Below are 12298 nucleotides of genomic sequence, written 5' to 3' on the forward strand. Positions count from 1 at the left end.
GGGATATTATAAACTATTTTCAGCAATAGCTAGCATTTATGAAGCATATCCTGGACAAGAGATATGTGGGTTACATCTTCATTTTCTAGATAAATTAAAGTCACTCATACTCATCTATCAAGTTGAAGAGCTGACTTTCAAAGCCAGGTTCTTCAGACTCCAAAACAATGCCTTTTCTAAAAGACCACACTGCACCCCCCACCCTTCAATAATTCATGAACCTTATCAGAAATAATATACATGCCTATGATAAGGCTGCCCAGCCAAAAAAAAAGGAAGAGGCTTAACAATATTTTGTAATGTTGGCTACTTAAATGTGAAAAATCAAGTCTGTAATAAGAATATGTGTGAACTATTCTATAAACATAGAGTAAAATAAAAATATAGGGTGGTATTGGTATTGAGATCAGACAAGACCATTTTGGTGTCTTGTCCTCCGATCTTTCATATCCAATAAGTCATCCCACTACCACAGCAGACCAACTGGGATTCGCCGAAATCGTGCCTGCTGGCGCCTTCTTTCTAGAAATTTCCTTGTCCCTGACGCGCATGTTCTGTCGCCTTCTGCCCCTTTCTGCCTTGCTGCTGTCCTCTCCACTGGTCTTTCCTCTGCTGCCTCATTTCCTTTCTGTACAAGTGCAAGGCAGAGCTCTTTCCTTTCCCCTGAGCATCTGTCCCTGTGCAAATTTATTGGGTTTCTCTTCTCTAGCAGAAAAAGAAAAATGAAGCATCAGCATTATGGCCTATCTGTGCACATTTTTAAATTAACTGCAAGCTTCATTTCATATCTTCATTCTTGTTTTTCCTTTCCTTTTCTCTTCCACTTCAATTTTATTCCTCCTGGCTATACTCTGGGATCTCAGTAAGCTACCTTAAGTTCTTTTTGACGTAAGAAAGAGAGATAAATAAATTTTTTCAACTTATAAATAGAGGTAGATTAGTGTCCCAGGGTTTCAAAGTTCCTGCGTTTAACACGGGCTTGATGGAACAGGTCTCTGGCCTGGAAAAATCACAGCCACCCTGGCTATTAGCAGTCATGGATTCATTAAGAGTCTATTTTATTTTGACTACTTTGTATCTTTTTTCTTCTGGACCCAGGAATAATTACAGATCCAAGAATTGAACAGATACTCCCAAGCTGAGAGGTAATGCTCACCTAACTGATTCCACAAACATCTCATTTGGTAGGGAGGGAGGGATGGGGGTTACCATGCACTTCCAGAACTCCTGGGAACACAGTGAGATTCCTCCATCACGGTATTTTTATGTCTACTCTTTCTCTATTGGTGCTGAAGAGTTGCTTCCTGATCTCTGTCCTCAACTTTGAGCCAAGGGATATTTATTAAAGAAAGAAAGTCATAGCACGTTTAAAAAAGAAGAGTCCCCAGAAGTAAAATTTATCTGCACTCATTGTAAGCTCAACATGGTTTGCAGTGAAGAAAACTGGACAACCCTGCCTTGCCTCCCATAGATGAGCCCTCCGTAAACCACTCAAGGCTGCCCCTGTGTTCTGTCCACGCTGACCTAAGCCAACCTCATAAGTGACAGATATTTATTGAGTGCCTGCTAAGGGCCAGACAAATGATTTTAAAATTTATATTTTTGAATCAAGGGACTTTTTTTTTTTTTTTTTTTTTGAGGCGGAGTCTCGCTCTGTCGCCCGGGCTGGGGTGCAGTGGCCGGATCTCAGCTCACTGCAAGCTCTGCCTCCCGGGTTCCCGCCATTCTCCTGCCTCAGCCTCCCCAGTAGCTGGGACTACAGGCGCCGCCACCTCACCCGGCTAGTTTTTGTATTTTTAGTAGAGACGGGGTTTCACCGCGTTAGCCAGGATGGTCTCGATCTCCTGACCTCGTGATCCGCCCGTCTCGGCCTCTCAAAGTGCTGGGATTACAGGCTTGAGCCACCGCGCCCGGCGGGGACTTTTTTTTTTTTTGAGACGGAGTCTCGCTCTGTCTCCCAGCCTGGAGTGCAGTGGCCGGATCTCGGCTCACTGCAAGCTCCGCCTCCGGGGTTCCCTCCATTCTCCTGCCTCAGCCTCCCCAGTAGCTGGGACTACGGGCGCCCGCCACCTCACCCGGCTAGTTTTTTGTATTTTTTAGTAGAGAAGGGGTTTCACCGTGTTAGCTAGGATGGTCTCAATCTCCCGACCTCGTGATCCGCCTGTCTCGGCCTCCCAAAGTGCTGGGATTACAGGCTTAAGCCACCGCGCCCGGCCTCATTTATCTTTTAAGGAATATAGTGACTCAGGCAAGAGAGTTGGGGGTCGTGTGCTCTAGCCTGTTGTGTCCTCAAAGCATCTTTCCCCAAGAGCAGCAAGTTGCCACGAGGCTGGGGCTTCGTGAAATTCTGCTGCAGGCAGAAAGGAGCACACGTGACTTCTTACATTTGCGACTTTGTCTTACATTTCTATTGTTGTAATCCCTGCAGGCCCTCTTACCCGACTTGACCTTGAGACTAATGGGTGTGTTGGAAACAGGCTGCAAGGTCTGAGGGCACAGCCCGTGGCGGAGGCGGGGCCAGGCAGGCCCAGCCCCTCAGCCAGGCCGTGCGGCCCAGGGCCCTGCCGGATGGCCGCTCTCTGGGAGCTGTATGCAGAGGTGCCTGGTACCCCCAACCGCGCCCCACGGGGGCACCTGACCTCCGGAGGAAGGAAATGAGTCTGGAGGCGCCGTAGACGAAAGAGTCGCCGCTTCCTCCGCCTGGGACCACTCACAGCTGCCTCAGGGAGGCTGCCGGCCCTGAGTCACGCTGAGCGCTGAGCGGGCTGTGACTCAGCGGGACCGCGGCCCCGTGGCTGCGCCTGGGTTGATTTGCGCCCCGCTTGTTTTCTGCAGAAGACAAGGCCGTCTCGGATTCGACTGCCCCTCCTAAACAACCAGCAACTGTTTTTCTTCCTCAAAGTGCAGTTTCCTTCTGGCACAACCAAAAATAAAAACAAACCAGGCTCCTGCCCAAGGAGGAGGTGGGGGAGGAGGGCAGACCCTGGGGCGCCCACCGCAGGCAAGTGAGAGCTCGCAGGTCACCTGCCAAGCGTGAATCTGTGAAGGAAGCAGCCATGAAGGCAGAGGAACCTCTCCCATCGCAGGTTGCCAGCACAGGGGCGCTGACTGTCGAGTTGGCGCTCTGTTTATTTCCCCAACTGCCTCCTCTCAGGTTCCGTCCGAACTGCTGGACTCACTGCCGCGTGGGCCTGAGCACATTTCCTTGGCAAATCGTTCTCGGTGGAAGTTTTTTCTTCTCGGTTTGGTGAGTCAGAGCTGGCTCACACACAAACACCAAGCAGCAGCCTCAGGGACTAAAGTGCTTTAAGGACACGAGGACCTATCCTCCCTCCCCCCATCTCAGTGGGGTGGGCCCACAGTTCCTGAAACCTGGCCCAGCGCAGTTCATTTGACAGGCAGAGGCTGAAAACGCAAATCACCCCAGCATAGGTGACTGCACAGCAGAGGCCACGACCGGGCTGCAGCTTATCCTGAAATCCTGAAGGCAGGGAACGCCGTGCCCGCAGGAAGAGCTGGGAAGCCTGAACCATGCTAAGATGTCCCAGGGTGAACCGGAGCCACTGGTTAGTCACACTGACTTCACATTTCCTTCGTGAGAAGGAACGGAAGACAGATTCCAGACTTGCTGCGCATAGAATGCATAGTTCATTGCATGTAAGTAAACTCATGTGGTTCCAAATCTATAGGATCAATTCAGCCATTTTAGCGTTATGTCCGTGACATCTGAATTTACAAAAATCTAAGTGTCCCGAGCTAGAGATACCCGAAACTAAACATTATTCATTTTATTTTTGAATAGATAATTCACTAATATATTCAGATATCAAATCCTCATAAATAAAATGATATTCGTTAAGAATTCTCACTTTCATTCTGTTCTCATTCCTCTCTGCCCCCATAAGTAACCACTTCTACTACCCTTTTTTTTTTTTTTGAGACGGAGTCTCGCTCTGTCGCCCAGGCTGGAGTGCAGTGGCCGGATCTCAGCTCACTGCAAGCTCCGCCTCCCGGGTTCCCGCCATTCTCCTGCCTCAGCCTCCCGAGCAGCTGGGACTACAGGCGCCGCCACCACGCCCGGCTAGTTTTTTGTATTTTTTAGTAGAGACGGCGTTTCGCCGTGTTAGCCAGGATGGTCTCGATCTCCTGACCTCGTGATCCGCCCGTCTCGGCCTCCCAAAGTGCTGGGATTACAGGCTTGAGCCACCGCGCCCGGCCTATACTACTTTTTAATACATCCTTCCAGTGTATCATTATGCAGATACAAACAAAAATCAATATACTTCTGTGGTTGTCAGAATAATGGCCTCCCAAAAATGTCCGTGTGCTAATCCCCAAAACCTATTTGTTACTTTATGTGGAATAAGGACTTTGCAGATGTGATTGAACTGAGGATCTTGAGATTGGAGATTATTCTGGATTACCCCAGTGGGCCCAATGTAACCACAGGGGACCTTCTAAGGGGGAGGCAGGAGGGTCAGAGTCCGAAAAAAGAACTTGGCAGATGCTATACTGTCGGTTTTGCAGATGGAGGAAGGGGCCACGAACCAAGGAATGCAGGCAGCCTCTAGAAGTTAACAAGGCAAGGAAATGGATTATTTCCTAGAGCCTCCAGGAAGGCAGCATTCCTTAGGCTTCAGACTTCCAGAACTAGCAGTGAATAAATTTGTGTTATTTTAAACCACTAAGTTAGTAGTAGTTTGTTACAGAAACCACAGGAAATGAAGACAACTATTTCCACCTTTTTCTTTTGCTTTTTCTTTTTTTTAAACTGTTATTTGAGGTTCAGGGATGCATGTGCAGGTTTGTTATATAGGTAAACTCGTGATATGGGGGTTTGTTGTACCGATTATTTCGTCACCCAGGTACTAAGCCTAATACCTAGTAGTTATTTTTTCTGATCCTTTCCCTCCTTCCACCCTCTGCCCTCAAGTAGGCCCCAGTGTGTGTTGTTCCCCTCTTTGTGTCCATGTGTTCTCATCATTTAGCTCCCACTTATACATGAAAACATATAGTATTTGGTTCTCTGTTTCTGCATTAGTTTGCGAAAGATAATGGCTTCCAGCTCCATCCATGTTCCCACAAAAACATGATCTCTTTCTTTTTATGGCTGCATAGTACTCCATGGTGTGTATGTACCATATTTCCACTGTTCACAATAGCAAAGATATGGAATCCACTTTTTTCTTAAATGCAAGTTAGCATACCCTGTATAGGGTAACCCAAAAGCCTTGGTGGAACTTTAGGCATTAATAACTTCAGAATTATAAATGCTACAAACATCACTTGGAAGTTTTATTATATAAATCTCTTTTATGCTTATTTAGTTTTGTGAATTTTAAATAGCACATTTTATTTTTTGTTTCAGTATCTCTGATCAAAGATAGAAAACAATAATGAAACAAAAAAACTGTTTAAAATTTATTATTCCAAATTCACAAGACTAAGTGAATAAGAAATGTATACAAGGCTGAGCATGTTGGCTCATGCCTGTAATCCCAGCACTTTGGAAGACTGAGGTAGGTGGATTGTTTGAGCTCAGGAGTTTGAGACCAGCCTAGCAACATGACAGAACCCTGTCTCTACCCCCCCAAAAAAGAAAATTAGCCAGGTGTGGTAGTACATGCCTGTGGTTCCCAGCTACTTCAGAGACTGAGGTAGGAGGGTCGCTTGAGCCCAGGAGGTTGAGGCTGCAGTGAGCTGTGATGGCACTACTGCACTCCAGCCTAGGCAACAGAGACCCTGTCTCAAAAACAAAAAAAAAAATAAAAGCTCTTTCCTTGCCTAACGCAGTCATGGTTGTGGTCCCAAGAAGCATCTGAAGCGGGCAGCAGCTCCATAGCATTTGATGCTGAATAAACTGACCCGTGTGTTTGCTCCTCATCGATCCACCCATCCCCACAAGCTAAGAGAGTGTCTCTCCCTCATCTTTTCCTAAAGAGCAGACTTAAGTATGTCGGACACGAGATGAAGTAACGAAGATTTGCATGCACAGTTTCATTAAGATCAATGGCAAGGTCTGAACTAATGCAACCTACCCTGCTGAATTCATGGATGTCATGAGCACTGACAAGATGGCAGAGAATTTCCCTCTGATCTGTGACACCAAGGCTCCCTTTCCTGTACATGATATTGCACCTGAGGAGGCCAAGTACAAGTTGTGCAAAGTGAGACAAATTTTTGTGGGCACAAAAGGAACCCCTCATCTGGTGACTCATGATGCTCACACCATCTGCTACCCTGATCCCCTCATCCAGGTGAATGACACCGTTCAGATTGATTTGGAGAATGGCAAGATTACTGGTTTCATCAAGTTCGACACTGGGAACCTGTGTATGGTGACTGGAGGTGCTAACCTGGGAAGAATTGGTGTGGTCACCAACAGAGAGAGGCACCCTGGTTCTTTTGATGTGGTTCATGGGAAAGATGCCAACAGCAACCTCGACAAACCCTGGATTTCTCTTCCCCAAGGAAAGGGTATGCACTTCACCATTGCTGAAGAGACAGACAAGAGACTGGTGACCAAACAGAGCAGTGGGTGAAATGGTCTCTGAGCGACATGTTAGATCTTTGTACGTAATTAAAAATAATATGAGCCAGGTGCAGTGGCTCAAGTCTGTAATCCCAACACTTTGGGAGGCCAAAGGGAGTGGATCATCTGAGGTCAGGAGTTTGAGACCAGCCTGGCCAACATGGCAAAACCCCATCTCTACTAAAAATACAAAAATTAGCCAGGCATGGTGGCTTGTGCCTGTAATCCCAGCTACTTGGGAGCCTGCGGCAGGAGAATCACTTGAACCTGGGAGGCAGAGGTTGCCGTGAGCCAAGATCGAACCACTGCACTCCAGCCTGTATGTCAGAGTAGGACTCTGTCTCAACAATTATTTAGTTAATTAATTAAATAATAATAATAATAAGTATATGCAGGATGAATCTAAAAAAGAAATAAATTTATACAATTAAGTTTTCAAGTCGTGTTTCTTCTATGTTTATAGTACTTGGACTTCTAACATTATAAAAGTTTCGAACTGCACTAAGACTTTTGGGATACAGTGGATATTGCTCAGCACTTTGATTTTTGTCAGTCAACAGTATATCCTAGGGTTTTTGTGTCAATACGCAAGGGCTTCTTTTTTTCTTTTATAGTTGTATAGTGTCCTCTCCTGTTGGTGTACCATAATTTATTTAAGTAGTCCTCTATTAATGGATACTTGGGTTGTTTTTAATTATGAAGTGTGCCACATGGGTAATCCTGTACATATATCATTTTGTGTTGTGCAGGTAGATCTGTAAGTAAATTATCAGAAGTAAGGATGTTGGGTCAAAACCCTACTTTTTAGAAATAAGATTTGCATGAGCTTATTTGCAGGAAAGTAAAAAGAAGCAGTAATAGGATGTTATAGATTGTTGGCAGGTTGTGGTGGAGAGTGGTAGACTCTGGCAAAGATGGCTGCAGTAATTCCTCCTGTCTCTCTGTATGCTCTGGTTCACTGTGACTTTGCCGCTTCTATCATCAAGAGATCACGTTTATTTATTTACATATTTAGTTTTATTGACACATGTTAGATGTACATATTTTCAGAGTACGTGTGATAATTTGATACATTCATATAATCAAATCAGGTAATTGGGATATCCATCACTTTTTTTTTTTTTTAATTGAAACAGTCTTTTTTTTTTTTTTTTTTTTTGAGACGGAGTCTCGCTCTGTCACCCAGGCTGGAGTGCAGTGGCCGGATCTCAGCTCACTGCAAGCTCCGCAGCCCGGGTTTATGCCATTCTCCTGCCTCAGCCTCCCGAGTAGCTGGGACTACAGGCGCCCGCCACCTCGCCTGGCTAGTTTTTTTGTATTTTTTAGTAGAGACGAGGTTTCACCGTATTAGCCAGGATGGTCTCGATCTCCTGACCTCGTGATACGCCCGTCTCGGCCTCCCAAAGTGCTGGGATTACAGGCTTGAGCCACCGCGCCCCGTGAAACAGTCTTTCTCTGTCGCCCTGGTTGGAGTGTGGTGGCTTGCTCATGGCTCAGTGCAGCCTGGACCTCTCAGGCTCAAGCGGCCCTCCCACTTCAGCCTCCCCAGCAGCTGGGACCACAGGCTTGTGCCACCACACCCGGCTCATTTTTTGTATTTCTTGTAGAGAAAGGGTTTTGCCATGTTGCCCAGGCTGGTCTCAAACTCCTAGACTCAAGCAGTCCACCCGCCTTGGCCTCCCAGAGTGCTAGGATTATAGATGTGAGCCACTGCCCCCTGCCAATATCCATCACTCTAAATAATTATCTTTTCTTGTTTCTACGAATGTTCAAATTATTCTCTTCTAGCTATTTGGAAATATATAATCAATTAATGTTAACTATAGTCACCCTACTGATCTATCAAACATCAGGTCTTATATCTTCTCTCTCATGTATATTTGTGCCCATTCATCCAAGGTCAAGTTGACTTCCTGACTCCTGGACTCTGGGCTGGCTAGTGACTGGCTTTGGCTAATAGAATGTGGAGAAAGTGATATTATAGGACTTCCATGCTGGAGCTTTGAAAGGCCTTGCAGCTCCCTTTGTCTCCTTCTGAACCCTGAGTCCTCCATGAAAAGCCTGGGTGCCTCCACAAGGATGAGAGAGCCAGAGAATCAGAGAGCCAGCAACTAGCACAGGTGGGAAGGCCGTCTTGGGCCATCCAGCCCCACTGGAACCTGTGGACGACATGCAGGTGACCCCAGGCCAGACAGTGAGAACACCGAGCCAAGCCCAGCCCAATCATCAACCCAGAGGCCTGCTGTTGTTGAAAATTTTGAGGTGCTTTATTATTTTATTACGCAGCAATAGAAAACCCATGCCTCAGGGAAGTAGTTTCTCTTCACAAACTTTTTTGAAAGGATATACAGTATGTTAGTCACAGCAGGTAAATAACTTTCAGAGTAGCCTGTGGACTGTCAGAAATGTTCTGAGCAAGTCCAATTCGGCTCGTCTCGTTTAGCAGGGAGTGTAGGAACTATGGATCCACACCTCAACCCTGAGCATGCGAAAAACCTGGCTGACTCAGCACACTATCCCACTTTCACAAAGAGACAATGGAAGGCTGAGTGTGTGTCCAGGGTGGCTAGGTGAAGGGGTCCCCCTTCCCCGTGAGGCATTGCGTTTCACTGTGGGGCAGCTTCCAAAGTGAAAGGGAAGGAAATCCACCCCTACAGCTTCCCTTCTGAGGCACACTAAGTCTCTTCTCCATTCAAAAAATCAGGGAAGTGAAGTCTGAAAGTGGCCTGTTTAGCTTAATCAGGCTCAAAGGAAAGAATATGTTTGATTTCCATTTTTGAACTAATACACCAGAGTTTTCAACATCAAGAAAATCAATTTAATGTGTTGCAACTAGTATTTTTAAAAATGATATTTGTACACTCATATTCATAGCAGCATTATTCACAATAGCCACAAAGCGGGAACAATGCAATGTCCATCGATGAATGAAAAGGTAAACCAAATGTTCTATCTATCTATCTATCTATCTATCTATCTATCTATCTATCTATCTGGATACATATACATCCAGTGGAATATTACTCAGCCTTAAAAAGGAAAGAAATTTGGACACATGCTATAACATGGAGAACCTTGAGGGCATTATGCCAAATGAAAGAAGCCAGTCACTAAAGGACAAATATGATTCCACTTCTATGAGGTACCTAGAGTAGTTAAGTTCAGATGCAGGAAGTAGAATGGAGGTTACCAGAGGCAAAGGAGGGGAAATAGGGAATTACTGTTTAATAGGTATGGAGTTTTGGATTAGGAAGATAAAAAATGTTCTGGAGATGGATGGTGGTGATGGTTGCACAGCAGTGTGAATGTAATTAATGCACAGAACCACACACTTAAGAATTAACATGGTTCTTTTTATGTTATAAATATTTTACAATAAAAAATAAAAAGTAGAATAAAATATAGGTTACATAGATGTGTTTATTGTGTGAAAATTTATCAAGATCTATACTTATAATCATGTGCTTTTCTGCCTATTTGCTATGCTTCAGTAACAGAATTATTAAAAATCCGAATATAGTGGAAGTCAGAACGCATTGCCCATAATAAGGGTAAGTGTTGTTTTGTGAAACTTTTGTTACAGTTAGAAGTGTGTGTGTGTGTGTGTGTGTGTGTGTGTGTGCTGCATCATGATGTTAAGTGTATTTTGGATTGTGGCTTTTAAAAAATTGAAGAAACATTATTCTGGGGCTAGTCTCCATTTCTTAGTGCGTGGTTCCTTCCATCTTGAATTTGATATGCTTTTCCCAGTGGAAGTAATTTAATTTTGACATTCATCTATTCAAGCAGAAAAATCCTTTCCCTAGGGTCTTTTCATCATAATCATTTTTCTCCATCTGACTGCTCACAGTAACTGGATTGTATATGCTAGATTAACCAGTAAATTCATGAACAGACTTTCTATCATTTTGCTCCACGGACTGTTCATGAAAGCATTAGCAGCGTACATCACGATGAGAGATGATGATATGAGCTTTTTGCTTCAATTCAGAAAAACTACAGTTCCTTTAAACCATAGGGTGTTCGAATTTTCAGATTCCTTGGTGGTTGTGGTTCTAAAGCTCTTGTGCTCATAGGAATCTCCTCTGTATCATCTGAAACAGTGCTTGAGTGAGTGTTCATCCAGTGCTTGAACACGTCTGATGGCAATAAGGCATCTCAGCCCACTGATCCATTGCTGGGCAGCTTCCAACTCTAGAAAGCCTGCAAGGGTGTTTCATGGCAGAATTGGGTGGTAAGTCACCCTGGAACCAGAAGAGGCATCTGTGATCAGCTAAGCCTTGGTCAAACAGGTGCCTGGAACCATTTGTCATCCACATTTCAAAGGCATCCTTCGTGGGGCATGTGTATTGGTTTAAAAGGGTGCACTTTAATTTTCTGTGTGTTTTAATAGAATGGAGCACTTAATGCCAGATACTTCTAAAACAGGAGAGGTGGCATTGATTTAAGTATTGTGAACACGGGATCAGTGACTGCACACTGATGATTCCATTCTTTCTTTATGATCCTGGGGAGAAGGCTGTCATGACTGGGGGACATCTTTCTCTTGGATCCAAGTGGCCCTGCTCCCCACACCCTCCCTGTTATAGGGGCCACCTCCAGTGGGGAATGAGGGCCCCGAGGTGCCTCAGCAATGCCTATGGCTGATGGATGAGTCTAATTCTAGGGATCGGTATTTGGAAGTCCACTTGATTATATAAGCCAGATCTTCAATTATCAGTTTTATCCATAATGATGGTAGCATTTTGACCTTCCTTTGCTTTTTGTTTTTACTTTAAGCATGTTACTCATTAGGCCACTGGAATACAACAACATAGACTTCTATATCCAACTGGCTAAAGAAAGCTGCACAACTGGGCAGATCTGTGAAACTCCAGGTTAGACCCCAACCCTCTATGGCTATTCCTCAGTACTTTTACCTGACTTTGGCCAATTTCCTTTCCCATCCTTCTTACCACTGAAGTCAAGCCGCTCCTCTCTGATGTCCAACTGTAGTCTCTGACATCCAGCTGCTTCTCCTCTCTGCTGGCTGAGTTCTGAGGTTCTTATGGGCACAGGATAGGGGGTGGGGTGAGCCAAGGGTGGTTTTGGAAAAGGCAACATTAGAGCGGGTAAACAGGGATGTAAGTCCTCGTTTCGGCCACAGTATTATTAGGCTTTTTGCCTTGAGGGTGGGGCCCTTGCCAGGGACGCACCCTCTTCTGCCCAGAATTTCCCTGCCTCCTGTCCCTGTCATTATTGTATACTGAATGGATTTAGAAATTACTTTTTGTTGGCCAGGTACAGTGGCTCATACGTGTAATTCCAGCACTTCGGGAGGCTGAGGCAGGTGGATTGCTTGAGCTCAGAAGTTAGAGAGACCAGCCTGGGCAACATGGCAAAACCCTGTCTCTACAAAAAATATAGATAGATAGATATAGATATAGATATACAAAAATTAGCCAGGCATGGTTGCATGGTGGCATTTGCCTGTATTCCCAGCTATCTGTGGGGCTGAGGCAGGAGGATCACTTGAGCCGGGGAGATCAAGGCTGCAGCGAGCCATGTTTGTGCAACTGTACCCCAGCCTGGGTGACACAGTGAGACTCTGTCTCAAAACAAGAAAATCAGTTTTTGCTGCAGATTTGACAATGTGTCTTCATTAAGTCAAGCTAAAATTACAAGGCAAAACAGCACTTCTATGCAAATGTTACACTGTGGTAAAGTCATTGTAATTGTTAATTTTAGTTGTCAACCTTCTAAGTGGGTTAAGGAATACCCAGACAG

General features: G+C 45.1%; 1 pseudogene; it reads left to right on the top strand.

Moving 5' to 3' along the window:
• The first annotated feature begins 5809 nt into the window (after window positions 1–5809).
• Window positions 5810–6560, top strand: LOC111534149 (annotated as a pseudogene).
• The last annotated feature ends 5738 nt before the right edge of the window (window positions 6561–12298 follow it).

Source organism: Piliocolobus tephrosceles, chromosome 18, assembly GCF_002776525.5.
Source record: "Piliocolobus tephrosceles isolate RC106 chromosome 18, ASM277652v3, whole genome shotgun sequence".
NCBI classification, from domain to species: Eukaryota; Metazoa; Chordata; class Mammalia; order Primates; family Cercopithecidae; genus Piliocolobus; species Piliocolobus tephrosceles.